Source organism: Schistocerca piceifrons, chromosome 8 (genome assembly GCF_021461385.2).
Source record: "Schistocerca piceifrons isolate TAMUIC-IGC-003096 chromosome 8, iqSchPice1.1, whole genome shotgun sequence".
NCBI lineage: Eukaryota > Metazoa > Arthropoda > Insecta > Orthoptera > Acrididae > Schistocerca > Schistocerca piceifrons.
Window position 1 is genome coordinate 261,002,290 of NC_060145.1, and position 16,009 is coordinate 261,018,298.

Consider the following 16,009-nt stretch of genomic DNA (forward strand, 5'->3'; position numbering starts at 1 on the left):
CGCTCACGCCCCAACATCGTGCAGCCCGCCTCCAGTGGTGTCGCGGCAGGCGTGAATGGAGGGACGAATAGAGACGTGTCGTCTTCAGCGATGAGAGTCGCTTCTGCCTTGGTGCCAATGATGGTCGTATGCGTGTTTGGCGCCGTGCAGGTGAGCGCCACAATCAGGACTGCATACGACCGAGGCACACAGGGCCAACACCCGGCATCATGGTGTGGGGAGCGATCTCCTACACTGGCCGTACACCACTGGTGATCGTCGAGGGGACACTGAATAGTGCACGGTACATCCAAACCGTCATCGAACCCATCGTTCTACCATTCCTAGACCGGCAAGGGAACTTGCTGTTCAAACAGGACAATGCACGTCCGCATGTATCCCGTGCCACCCAACGTGCTCTAGAAGGTGTAAGTCAACTACCCTGGCCAGCAAGATCTCCGGATCTGTCCCCCATTGAGCATGTTTGGGACTGGATGAAGCGTCGTCTCACGCTGTCTGCACGTCCAGCACGAACGCTGGTCCAACTGAGGCGCCAGGTGGAAATGGCATGGCAAGCCGTTCCACAGGACTACATCCAGCATCTCTACGATCGTCTCCATGGGAGAATAGCAGCCTGCATTGCTGCAAAAGGTGGATATACACTGTACTAGTGCCGACATTGTGCATGCTCTGTTGCCTGTGTCTATGTGCCTGTGGTTCTGTCAGTGTGATCATGTGATGTATCTGTCCCCAGGAATGTGTCAATAAAGTTTCCCCTTCCTGGGACAATGAATTCACGGTGTTCTTATTTCAATTTCCAGGAGTGTAGAAGGAACATAAATATATTACATAGATGGACAGGTCAGATGTCCATAGGAAAATATTGCAACTGTCTGCTCTTTTTAGCCACATAAAGGAAATGAAAACAAAGAACATAATTAGAAGTATGGACATGATATATAAACACAAACACTAGAGAAGTCACATGTATGAATATAATATGCATTTAAAAAAAAAGAAAATATTTAAAAAACTTGTCTCCCATTGAGACACAGTCAAGATAGTACAAGAACATATTAATACTAAAATTGGACACTTAAATTGGTCACAACATAACACAAACATCAAACTTGGTGAACATCTGATTAGCTGTAGAAAATTGTACACAAATCTTATGCCTAAGAAAACAATAGTAACAAAATGATGGGTCTTGCACAACAATTTTTACATTGTCTTTCATATTTGGTGCAAGTATGTCCCATATTCAACAATACAAACAGAAAGTAATAAATGTTTGTCACCTCTTTGGGTGCATGGTTAAACTTGCCCCTTGCAAGTAAAGAAGATGTCTCCAAATTTAATATTCAATAGTGACAATAAAAAATATAAAAACATTGCCACAGAGATCTGGAACTTTTCCAGGGTCTGTAGGATGAGTGGTAGTTGCTATTTGACACACCCAGTAAAAATCTTTGCTGATAAAATGCTTTACAGAAAATGGGTAAGTAACTGTATTCAAACAGGGAAATGTGCTTAATCATGTTTATATGGTTTCAATTCAGTGATGTTTCTTAATCCAAATAACCTTCTTGATCTGGGAAAGATAAGTCTATATGCATTAGGATGTGGGCTTTCTTTTATTTCAAATGGACAAATGTCAATGTTTACTTTAACATATGGACAACTTAGCTCAACATCTTTGTCTATTTCAGTATTTTCAAACAATAGATCATTTTCAATTTCTTTAGTTCCTAAGTCTAATGTCTCTTTCCTACACTTAGACACATCCCTCTCTGTTTGCAAAGCATTGACATTTAAACATAAACCTTTGTTTTTATCTGTCCCTCTTAACACTGTGTTGCCACTTAACAAACTACTGTTTTCACCCCATTTTTTATGAAATCCACTACGGATTCTTGTCCACCATGTAGGATACAAGGTTGCACTTACCTTTGCTAATTCTTTCCAAAAGGCATCTTTATTTATACAGTTTCCATAGTTGTTCCACAAAACTTCTAAAAACGTTTCCCCTTTTTCTTGAAAACACACATTTACATTCCATCCCTTTATATTTTCTTTATTATTATTATTATTATTATTATTACCATTCTCATAGATTAGTGTTTCATAGTTCCCAATAGGCAATAGCTTGTCCTCAGATACACATTCCCTAGTCTGCATTTCACTTAAATTAACGTCATTATTACCCATGTTTGTCACATCACTTACCTTTACTACATCACCACTTTTCAATTCTACAAATACTTTTATTTCTTCCTCCACACTCTCATCAATAACATCACTTGATTTAGGATCATTATTTAAATGTCCCTCTATTACTTCTTCCTCCTCCTCCACAACAACCCCATCTTCAGTTTCCCCCCTATGTATCTGAATCTCAGCAATCGAGTCTTTGGCTCCATTAAACACTTCGGCATCCCCCTTCTTATCAAATAAACCCCCCAAAATTGATTCTGTTTGTGGTGTGTCTGACTTTTTATTAACACCAGTATCTTTTTCAGCCCAACTATGGAACTCTGCAATACCTTCAACTTCTGCACTTTCACTAACTACCTGTGCTTGAACCCTGTTTTTATTAACTGTATCACTTTTACTCATAGTATCCCAAAACCTTTTATTAAATTCTAATTTGTTCATTCTAACAACATCAGTATTTTCATGGTATTTACTCTTTACATTGTATCCTCTCCTTTTCCAGTTTCGGTTATATGTTGTCCTATCATAATATTGACTAGCCCCAAAACTACGGACATCTAGTGGGACTGTCCACCGTTTCCCGGCTGGTTCCCTCGGTCTGTCCGTTTGTAGTTGTCGTTTTGTTCACTAGTTTCAACAAACCCCTGTCTATCTTGTTCTCTTCCCCAATACCTATTTCTATCATTCCTGTTATCTCTCCTCCATCCTCCCTCCTGTGTATTGTTTCTGAAATCATTTTCATATCTCCTATCTCCCCTATTTGGAGCAATATTTCCAGAATTTTCAAAGTCTTTCCTCCCATAATAATCTCTATTTACATTCCTGTTCCACCCCCCATACTGATTGTTGCCAGAGCCAAAACTTTGGTTATTTTCTCTTTCCAAGGCCCTATCTAATCTATCTACAAATTTCAGGAACTCTTCCATTGAATCGTCTGGTCCATGGACCAATTCCCACTGCAGTCTCTCTGGTAACCTTCTTTTTAAAACATCAATTTGTGTCATAATATCAAAAGAGTTATTCAAGTGAGCAAGTTTTTTCAATTGATCTCTGCAAAATTTTTGCATTCCCCCTACTTTCCCTCTATACACTGGTCCATTTAGAAATTCTGACTTTAATCTGGCTTGTATGGATTGTGACCAAAATTTGCAAATAAATTTAGCTTCAAACTCTTCAAAAGTATTCCAAGAATCATTATTCTCATTTGCCCAGGATAGGGCCTCCCCTTCTAGTAACCGTTTTACTAACTTAATTTTTATGTTATCTGACATTCCTACAACAAACATATCCTTACATTGGTGAATAAAGTCAATAGGGTGCAGATTTTCACCAGGAAAGCATTTCACTTGGATGTGCCCATACATTGTATTTTGATTGTAAATCGTTTGTTTGGACATCAATGCGTCCTCCAATTGTGTACATTTAGTGTGTATATTTTCTACTTTTGTATCTACATTAGTGGTATACAGGTTGTATTCTTGTTTAAGGTTTTCTGAAGTTTCGTCTATTCTCTGATCTAATCTTTCAACTTCAGTATCTACTCTGTTGTAGATGACAGCAATGCTGTCTGTGTTAGCTTGTATGTTTTCATTTAAACTTTCAACTTTAACTTGAAGTTCTTTTCTGAAGTGTATCAACTGTTCTCTAGTGTCCTTACTGAGGGTAGTTTTAATTTCCTCACACTTCTCATTGAGATGAGTACTTAATAGATCAAAATCCAAACTTAACTTATCAAGTCTATCTGTGAGTTTCAAACTTACTTGTTCACTTGATTGTTTAAAATCCAAACTTACTTGTTCAATTGACTGTTTAAGTTGCGAGCTTATTTGAGTTGCAAACCCTGCTAGCCACTCTGTTAAGTTTAATTGTTCACCATCCCCTGGTTCAATTTTTACATTTCCTACGATCTCATCACTCTCAGGTAGAGACATGTTAACTAATAATTATTTTAAATGACAACAACAACAAAATACCTTGCTATATGTAGCTATGTCGTGATCGGTGTTCCTGTTGGCTTTCTTCACTTCTATTCGGTTTTATCGAAGCTGAAGTCTTGATTGATGAATTCCATTGACATAATCCAGATGTTAATCTTCCGAGCGGCGTAGTCGCACAAACACACTTTATTTATTTATTTATTTTTGACTTATTTTCACTGTTGCCACACTGCACAAATAACCTTTTTTGGAATGATAAGCACTTACGAAATTTATCGCTACACTATTATCATCGATGCACTTAAAGATCCCGGACGAGCCCCCACTTTTGTAATGGTCGCCTAGTCGTTGATATTGCTAATTGCTGTAATCGCACTATTTCACTCCCATTTACGGAGCTTGTTAGCACTTGATGTTTGGTTGGCGCCATTAAAATGCGTTGTAGTAATCGCTGCTGCTTGCTGGATCGCTGCTGTGTCTCGATGCTGATGCTGGCTCTAAATCTGGTTGTCTAGGGTTAAAAACATGAGGTCCCGTGTTTTTTTATGTGCTTTTGATGATAAAGAACGAGCAAAACCAACAAATATGTAACCTTCAAATATTTATTACTCTGGTGGCCATCTTAATTCCACTGTCCACCAAAGACCATGACACAACACAAAGTAGTACTTCCATTACATGATCTTTGCATTGTTTATCCACCTCAAACAATAACACACAAACACACTCTACCAAAGTGTCATTCCGACTGCCTCCTCGACCCTTCTTGCTGCTTGTATTTATAACATTGTCAAAGAACTACTAAAAAGAGATATTGTTTATAAGTCACATGTACATCTGTTATCATAATTTGTGCAGATAAGTTATTAATTTGCATCGAGTGACATAATTTAACATGTTATGAAAATGACAGACAGATTTGTTGACTTGACAGAATAATTCTTTGTTACAAAAAGGCCATTTTTTAGAAGTTTGTCAATTGACTTCTCTAATTTGCATAAATAAGTAATTAACATGAATTATTAAGAATTACATTGGTTTTCGTCTAAAACAGGATTGATTTCGTGAATACTGAGTGAAACCGCTCCTAGTGAACAAATAGGTTTCACTGAGTGATTTTTATTTAAGGAGATCCAAAATACCTAAGTTGGCCACTATTTTTCATACTTCATATTAATTATTTAAGATAAACTTAGTGTTTTTACATGATGACATTTGCTGTATCAGTGATCAAGTGATATTAACTTTTGTGTGGGTCAGTTATTCAGTATAATTTAATAGGTTGACTGTTTATGGAGACATGTTGTGCAATCATTGTTAACATACACAATAACTCTTCTATAATCATAAATACTCGTTAAACTGGTTGAATTTGGAGGGTATCACTTACTTCATTAAAGTAAAGCCTTTAATATGTTCTGTTACAAGCTCCAGATGGATGTTTGAAACATTTCACTTGAATCAACCGTGCTATCAATTCTGAAGCATTGTTACACTGCCTGTAATCAGTACCAGGAAAGTACTGGCATGAGAGAAATGACCATAGGGCATAAACACACACTCCTATGCTTACACCGTTCTGCACCTAAAAATGCTACATTGATAAAGCCATATGGTTTCCGAAGTATTAGTCGTACGGAATTTATCGCTATTAATACTCCAATGCAGAATATATTTGTCCAACATCAGACATACAACAACCCCGCAAGTTTCCTACCACAGCCACTACGGTTACAGACTTTAAAATGATAAAACTACTTCCTTCTACGACATTCTGGTGTCCTATGAAGGCTTCGTGAGCGTATATCCACCTCTCGAGCTGCTTATAAACCAAATAGAACGAAGTTAGGAGACTCCCGTTCCGTCTATTAGGAAATTAATGGATTTTATATGTCTTTTTAAGTTGGAAATACACGTATCCTCAACCACACTCCCCGCGTCAGTCGTGCTTATCATTAGTAGCAGTAGTAGTAGTAGTAGTATCGGTTTTGACAGTTCTAGCTATGTCTCACTAGAAAATAGAGCGAGGGAAAACCGACATTAATATTTTCGATAGCTGATACATTGAGATACCATCCACACCCTGCTGCACGAAAATGCACTCGAAGAAGCAGCTGCTTCTTATGAGGGAGTAAGCACCACGATCAGTAGCCGAAGGAGATGTACCCGACTCATACGATAATAGTCGGTGGTGACTTTCATTTCCCCTCGATATGTTGGTGAAAAAACATTTTTAATACCGGAGGTACCCATAAAATATCGTCCGAAATTGTGCTAAACGCATTCTCTAAAAATTATTTCGAGCAGTTAGTTCGCGAGTCCACGCAAATAATAAACGGTTGTGAAAACACACTTGACCTCTTAGCAACAAACAATCCTGAGTTAATAACGAGCATCAAAACCGATACAGGGATTAGTGAACACAGGGCCGTCGTAGCGACATTGAATATTGTAATCCACAAATCCTCGAAAAGTATGCGAAAAATATACCTATTCAAAAAAGCAGATAAAAATTCACTTCACGACTTCCTGAGAGATAATCTCCACTCATTCCAAATTAATAATGTAAGTGCAGACCAGATGTGCCTTGAATCAAAAGAAATAGTATCGGCAGCAATTGAAAGATTTATACCAAATAAATTAACAAACGACGGAGCTGATCCTCCTTGGTACACAAAACGGGTTATAACACTCTTGCAGAAACAACGAAAGAAACATGCCAAATTTGAACAGACGCAAAATCCCCAAGAATGGCGATCTTTTACAGAAGCTCGAAATGTAGCGCGGACTTCAATGTGAGATGCTTATAACAGTTTCCACAACGAAACTTTGTCTCGAAACTTGTCGGAAAATCCAAAGAGATTCTGGTCGTATGTGAAGTATGTTAGCAGCAAGAAACAATCAATGCCTTCTCTAGGCGATAGCAATGGAGATGCTATCGAAGACAGTACTGCCAAAGCAGAGTTACTAAATAGAGCCTTCCGAAATGCCTTCACAAAAGAAGACGAAGCAAATATTCTAGAATTCGAATCGAGAACAGCTGCCAACATGAGTAACATAGAAGTAAATATCCTCGGAGTAGGGAAGCAATTTAAATCACTTAATAAAAGCAAGTCTTCTGGCCCAGACTGTACAGCAAGTAGGTTCCTTTCGGAGTATGCTGATGCATTAGCTCCATACTTAATAATCATGCACAACCGTTCGCTCGACGAAAAATCCGTACCCAAAGACTGGAAAGTTGCACAGGTCACACCAATATTCAAGAAAGGTAGTAGGAGTAATCCACTAAATTACAGCCCCATATCGTTAACGTGGATATGCAACAGGATTTTGGAACATATATTGTGTTCAAACATTGTGAATTACCTCGAAGAAAACTGTCTATTGACTCACAGTCAACATGAGTTCAGATGACATCGTTCCTGTAAAACACAACTAGCTCTTTATACACATGAAGTGTTGACTGCTATTGACAAGGGATTTCAGATCGATTCCGTATTTCTGGATTTCCGAAAGGCTTTTGACACTGTACCACACAAGCGGCTTGTAGCGAAATTGCGTGCTTATGGAATATCGTCTCAGTTATGTGACTGGATTTGTGATTTCCTGTCAGAGAGGTCACAGTTCGTATTAATTGACGGAAACTTTCCGAGTAAAACAGAAGTGAATTCTGGCATTCCCCAAGATTGTGTCATAGATCCTTTGCTGTTCATATGCAAACAACCTAAAACAACTGCTCAGATTAACTCCGAAATCGTTTAATTGACGGAAAGTCATCGAGTAAAACAGAATTGATTTCTGGGGTTCCCCAAGGTAGTGTTATACGCCTTTTGCTGTTCCTTATCTATATAAATCATTTGGGATACAATCTGAGCAGACGTCTTCGGTTGTTTTCAGATGACGCTGTCGTTTCTCGACTAATAAAGTCATCAGAAGATCAAAACAAATCGCAAAACGATTTAAAAAAGATATCTGAATCGTGCGAAAAGTGGCAATTGACCCTACATAACGAAAAGTGTGAGGTCATCTATATGAGTGCTAAAAGGAATTCGTTAAACTTCGGTTACACGCTAAATCAGTCTAATCAAAAAGCCGTAAATTCAACTAAATACCCAGGTATTACAATTACAAACAACTTAAATTGGAAGGAACACATAGAAAATGTTGTGGGGAAGGCTAACCAGAGACTGCGTTTTATTGGCAGGACACTGAGAAAATGTAACAGACCTACTAAGGAGACTGCCTACATTACGCTTGTCCGTCCTCTTTCAGAATACTACTTCGCGGTGTGGGATCCTTACCAGATACGACAGACGGAGTACATCGAAAAAGTTCAAAGAAAGGGAGCACGTTTTGTATTATCTAGCAACATGGGAGAGAGTGTCACAGAAATGATACAGGTTTTGGGCCGGACATCATTAAAAGAAAGGCGTTTTTCGTTGCGACGGAACCTTCTCACGAAATTCCAGTCACCAACTTTCTCTTCCGAATGCGAAAATATTTTGTTGACACGGCCCTACTTGGGGAGAAACGATCACCACTATAAAATAAGGGAAATCAGAGCTCGTACGGAAAGATATAGGTGTTCGTTCTTTTCGCGCGCTATACGAGAATGGAATAATAGAGAATTGTGAAGGTGGTTCGATGAACCCTCTGTCAGGCACTTAAATGTGATTTGCAGAGTATCCATGTGGATGTAGATGTAGAGCAGTCTTATTGATATTTATATCAGCATCAGCACAGCTCTGGTAGCATTCCCCTTGCAAAAAGAAGTCCTTGTCCGATGTTAGGTAGTTTCACTCATGTGTAGAGTAATATAGGAATTTCGTCCTAACACCACGTCCCTCGCGTATAGCCCCCCCCCCCCCCCCTCACACTATAGGTGATACATGTGTCATCGGTCCACTCTCCTACACAACGTACTATGGAGTGGCTCAGGTCTGATAAATGATCCTTCTGCTTAATACTTAAGGAATAACATTGTTTGTGAGAACCAACCGTAATTCGGTACTATCATTATTCGACTGCATATGTGATAACGCAGTTATGGATTGTGATACACGTGTTTTGCCTGCTTTAATATAGCGCCCCTGTGTAATCCTTACGTCGCCTTCACTGAAGTATGTGTTGCGAAAACCCACGTAGTTTACAGGGGAAGCAGGAGGGTTAAAACTGAATGCAGCCAGAGCATAATTTTTAAGCTTTTCTCATCTTTTGTGTCCGGATACACCCACCTCAATCCCTCACATTTCGTGGTACTTTTTCTCTAATTTTATGTATTCTCAGTCGGTTTTTGTAATTCCCATCAATTTGTCGTAATTACACCAGGTTCTCCTCGATTTTTACCAATTTTATGTCATTTTTTATATTTTTTTGATTTTTTTCCGGATGTATATAGTCATGTTGCCGGCATACCCATGCGTTGTTTGATTTTATACGAGGATATTTGCGAGTCCTGTACACCAGCCTACTAAAAATGTTAAGAATTCCCCTCTTCTCGATGATCTACATGCAAGCACTTTGGATAGAAAGATCATGAAAAGTGTAGTAACACTTGCCTCGTACCTAGGTGAGACTCAAAGAGTGGTGCAGATTGGAAACTCGTACTCTGTAAACAGATCCGTGTACTGCTACGACACATCAGAGAGCTTGTCTGCGGACTCATGTAGCAATACACTTGATGGAAATTGGACGTCTGGCAAAGTTCTGCACTTTCATCTGACTCCCAGTCTACCGTGTAGTGACCTACAGCAGGGAGCTGACATGTGTACAGAGTTGATTTCTGCTGCTGTTCTGATATTTTCTTCTCCCGCAACTATGCGTTGTTATTTTTTACAATATGAGTTACGCTACTTTTGTTTACACCTTCCAACTCTGGTACGCCCTCACAACCATGTGAGGACATTCTTTATCGTAGTAATAAGTTATTTATTAGTTGACAGTGCGTAGCCTGCACTTCACATCCTGGAAAGTGAGAGTTTCCCCTCCCCGTACCTACAGAGTGCACATCCCCGGCAATATTATTTATAAACCAACAATTAGCAGGTTATGCATTTGTACCATAACCGCAACCGTCCGCCGCTGACAGCTCTACTCACATAGATATAGAGACTATGTAAACATATTCACAATCGAGAAGTGTCGATTTCAACCTCCCTACCACTAGCACGGTGCCATTGTTCAACAAATCGACGCTCGTCCACACACACACACACACACACACATACACACACACACATACATACACGCTTACCTCTGTCAATTGTGTGTGAGTGGTTTTGAGGTACTCTCGTGGACAGCAAGATGCTCAGCCCTGCGTCATCAATAGAACAAATTTGGGACCAGGTTTGACGTCAGCTCCGTCTCAATGTCAGCATCCAGACTTTAAGGACCATTTACAATAGTTTTTGGCGAGCTTGCCTCAGGAGATCATACGACGGTTTTATGACACCCTTCCGAAAAGAAGCAGTCCATGCATCCATGACGAGGGGGTGCACCGTCACACTGATAACTGGATTCATCATGCTAAGTTCTTTGTTAATTTGACTCGATATTGCAGTCACTGAACAACGTGACATATTCTCTCAGTAAGTGCAGTTTGACTCCATTTCCTCCTTCTCCTTCTGAGTGTTTCAGTTTTGTTTTTTGTCAGTCTGTGCATTTTTACACATGAAAGTTTCAAAATTTCGAAAAATTCGGTAGCAAGAAAACAAGAGTCTCGGTAATGACAAGTAATTCTAGAACATAAAACAGCATACGTTTAAGTTTCTTGCATGCCTGTGGAGGGGCTTGTGACCTCACAGGCTGCAGATAACATTGCAGCCATGAAAAGTTGCACCAGGCTGACTGACCTACCTGCTGTCAACAAGAAAACCACAGCCAGTTGAAAGGAAAGACAGAAAGGGAAAAGGGGGAGAGAACGGGAGGCGGAAATCACTGAAAGGAACAGCATTCCGCTCATTTACACACTCGTATGTAGTCTGCCTGCAGACTGAAGAGCTAGCACGAATTGTAGCGGGAGAAGAGAGCTCTCCCAAAAAGGCGCTACAGTTGTCGTATGGTATGAATGAGACTCATTTTCCCGTCTCGCAGTGCTGTGCAGCGTGCAGTGATTTACGCAGATTCTATCGACGTTCGCTTGTCTGTTTGTTTATATAAATACTAGTTGTCTGTATTCCAAGTAGTGTTTTCGCATAAGCTGGAATATAAACGCTTATGTGCGTGTATGCTCACTGCATCGCCACTGATTATAGTGTCGGGCTGCGAGGAGGTCGGGTATAAGCGTGTGGAGCATCCTGTAGGAGCTCCTTGTGACGTAGCTGCGGCAGAGCTCTTCATTCGTAATTGTCCATCTGGATCACATATGTTCTCTCAGACAAAAGGAAACGGAGTACCACGAAAGAATTATCCTAATGGGATGCCAATCAGTAAATTAGATGTAGATGTACAGAGGAACAAATGATTACAATTTCAGAGAAGCTGGTTGATTTATTCAAGAAAAATAGCTTCACAAATTCAGCGAGTCAATAACGCTTGGTTCTTATGCGTGGCCCTTATGCAACCCGTTATTCGGCTTGACATTCATTGATGGAGTTGTTGGATGTCCTCCTGCGGGATATCGTGCCAAATTCTGTCACACTGGAGCCTTACATAGAAAAAATTCTGAGTTCAAATGGTTCAAATGACTCTAAGCACTATGGGACTTCTGAGGTCATCAGTCCCCTAGACTTAGAACTACTTAAAGCTAAGGACATCACACACATCCATGCCCGAGGCAGGATTCGAACCTGCGACCGTAGCAGCAGCGCGTTTCCGAACTGAAGCGCTTAGAACCACTCGGCCACAGCGGCCGGCAATCCTGTGTTGGTTGGAGAACCCTGCTCATATTGCTCCAAACGTTCTCAATTGTGCCCAGCTCCAAGACAGGCACTGGAAACTCATTGTGGGCTGGCGGGCATTATGTTGCTGAAATTCAAGTCCAAGATGGCTTGGCATGAAAGGTAACACAACAGGGCGTAGAATATCATCACGTTCTGTCGTGTCTCTAGGTCGACCGCTTCCTTCGTGACGTTGTGACCGGTCTTGGTTCACCAATTGAAGCCAACATCGTCGAATATAGCGTCGCTCTTATTAAAATGCGAGCGATTCGCCGATTGGTCCAACGGGCATCATTGAGCCCCGCTATATGTCCTTTCTCAAATGCGGATATCTGAGTACGCCCTGGTATCGAAATTTACCCTGTTTACTATGATGTCCAGCTGAACAGTGAAATTTTCCTGCAGCATCACTCATCCGTCCATCATCCGCCAAGGTTTACAAATTTTCATTTTCGTCGATATCTGTATGAATTTCAGTTTGTTACCAATTTGCATCACTCATAACTCCTTCGTCGTGCGTAGTCTTTTTCTAAATTATTTGACGGCTAAATACACAGAAAACTTGGTAATAAATAACATGACCGACAGTCATACATATCATTAAAAGTGTTCTGACACAAGTACGAGGGCTGTTCAGAAAGTAGGGAACGTTTTGGCATTAAAAAGTACGAGAAATACATTTTATTAAATACATCCGAGAGAGCGACTGGTATAGTACTTTTACACATAGTCACCAAACACACTGAGCCATTTATCACAGCGTGGACAGGCTTCGAAAGACCTTCGTCGTAAAATTCTGTCGCCTGAGACTTCATAGAGTGAGTCACGCCCGCCTGGTGTTCCGCGTCGTCATCATAGCGCTGCGTTGCAAGCCAGTTCTTCATCTTGGGAAACAAGTGGAAGTCGCTTGGGGCAAGATCGGGGCTGTAGGGCACATAAGGGAAAATTTCCCATTCGAGTGAATTAGGGAGTTCTTTATTGTGGTTTGCCGTGTGAGGTCGGGCACTGCCGTGCAAAAACAAAATTTTGGACGTCAGCTTTCCTCGGCGTTTGTTTTGAACTGCTCTTCTAAGGCTGCTGTGCAAAGTTTGACAGCACTGGGCAGAATTTATGCTTGCTCCACGTTCGAGAAAATCAATAAGAAGCACACCTTACCTATCCCAAAACAGAGTCGCCATCAACTTACTTGCTGACAAGGTTTGCAAACATTTCCCTGGTTTTTGGGGGGGATCTTGTATGCCCCCACACCATGGACTGTAATTTTGTCTCGCAATTGACGTGTTTCACCCAAAGTCTCGTCACCGGTTACGATTCAATCCAGTAATGAATCACCATGTTACCATGTTTGTGGTAGGCCTCCAGAAATGTCAGCGTTGCCCACATTCGCTGTTCTTTATCGTGCTCTCTAAGCTTTTTGGGCACCGATCGTGCAAAAAATTTGTGGTAGCCTAGCTTTTGAGTCACAATTTCAAAGAACAAAGTCCGTGAAACTTGTGGAAAAGAACATGAAAGCTCCGTTATTGTGAAGCGACGGTTTTCACCAATCGTTTCATCAACTTTAGCGACAAGATCGTCAATCACAATGCTCAGGAGTCCACTCTTCTCTTCATCATGAACGTTGATTCGGCCATTTTTAAATCGAATGCACCATTTCCGGACGAAAAATTCACTCGTTACGTTGTTTCCGTACACTTTGCACAGTTCACGATAAATTTCTGTAGGTTTTAGGTTTTTTGCCAACAAAAACCGTATCACAGACCGCACCTCACAACTGGCGGGATTTTCGATTGCAGTGCACATTTCAAATTCGAATATCGAAAAAACCAGACGCGCAGAAACGTTACCGCTATCACAGATGGATGCCGACTGAGCTGCCGAGTACGCACATACTAAAATACACGCGATCGGCGAGCGCCTAGCGGCGTCAGATTGAAACCTTCCCTACTTTCTGAATAGCCCTCGTATTAACATCAAACAATCTGTGCACGTAGGTAATTAACAAGTGGTGCTGATAGCGTGGGGGCGTCCAATATTTATTTAAAAACAGCTACAGACAGTGTATGGCATCACTTCTGAGGTACTTGAATGATCAGCATCATAAATTTAGTAGCTTAAAATAGACTAAGCGTAGTCATTAATTAAACTGATTTCACAGGGAAAAGTATCTGTAGAAAGTGATAAAGAGTCTATTAAGAGAAAACGTTTCACAGCATGACCAATTCAATAAGACACAACAATGTGTTAAAGTCAGATAAGTGGTGTACAAACTAAAAACAGAACCCACTTAAAGAAAACATCTTAGCATGTTAATGCCCTACGGAACACTTCCATTTTATCCTGCATGTTGCCTGTCACATATTTTTCCTTGTTTTCGTTACAAGTGCGTTCTTTGAAGCGAGCCTTAAAATTCCTGCCGACTAACCAGTATACATTCTTTCACAGTACTCGCGGTTGGTCTTGCAGACCCCGAGTCCCAAATACTCATTACTGTTATTGACAACTCTGTGGCGTAACCTAGAAAAAAAATGTACATTTTGTTTGAAATCCAGTTTTAACCTTAGTTTTTCTGAAAGCTTGTGCAATTCTATCAGAAAGTGAACCAGCATGACGTAGTAGCAGACATGTTGTTGTCTAGACCTACTGTCTTCTTGTATTTTCTTACCTTAGTTTGTTACAGAAGTTTTTTACGTTTGCATCTGTTCGTCCTGGCTACAAGTTATTTTTCCATTCTTGGTTAACTTTTTAACTGAGACATCGCATGTTGCTACCTGTCGCTCTGATAGGTACTCCTATGAAGTACTGAAATATATGAAATAATAATTTTTAGTTTACGTTCCTCTTTTTCATCCATAAACAAAAAACTACTATTTTGAATTCCTTTCCTTATTTCTAATTGAAATTTATCTACAGAATTTGTCTTGACTTCAACTACGTTATTGTCTGCAAAATATTTCAATTTTGTAGAGATAGAGTCATTACCGTAAATTATTATAAAACATTTTCTTTGTCAGCTTTCTTAGTGTTGTTTAGGCTTTTAAGTTCTTCTGTAGTTTTTCATTACTATTTTTGTAGTGCCCTGCTTTGGAGATTATTTCTTAACTTTCACTGCTACATCCATTTGTTCAAATTTATTAAGTTTAGCTACATCACAATCAACTTTTACTTCTGCAATAGCGATTTATGCCTGAGTCAACGATTAAATTGCTCACCATACGTACTCTACTACCGGAATAGCTGCTTCCTTTGTGTAGTGCAAGTCTATCTATAGGAGGAAGTGCCGAAACTCTCTGTTAGGTAGCAGAGATTGAGATTCGGCATCCTAAATCGTCGCAGAATTCTTGAGCCTCTGAAGATGAAGTTTTAGGCTTCAAAAACCGATCGTGCAATAAATAACCAGTTGCTGGCAACTAAAGAGGATATTTTATTCTATTGATTGTATTAATTAGATCTTTCAGTCAGGTACAAAGCAGAGGACTGCTATCGATTCTGGGTGTTTTGATCACCAGTCGAAAGACTGCTATGATGCAGCTCTCAATGCTAACGTATCTTGTGCAAGTCTCTTCATTTCGTAATAACTACTGCAACTCACATCCATTTGAATCTGCTAAGCAACTTTTATTGCTCACACTTATCTCCAATACTAAACAAACGATTCCCTGATATCTCCAAATGTGTCTTATCAAGAGACTCCTTTTAGTCAATTTATACTACAAATTTCTTTCCTCCCCATTTGTATTCAATACCACCTCATTAGTTACACAATCTAGCCATCTAGTCTTCTGCATTCTTGTGTAGCACCACATTCCAAAAGATTTTGTTCTCTTCTTGTCTGTACTGCTTATAGTTCACATTTCGCTTCTGTACAAGATTACATTCCAACACGTTCCTTGAGAAAATACTTCCTAACAGATTACTCTTCTTCAGGAAAGTTTTTTCTTGCCATTAACATTCTACATTTCACGTCCTCTATACTTAGGCCGTCATAAGATATTAGACTGT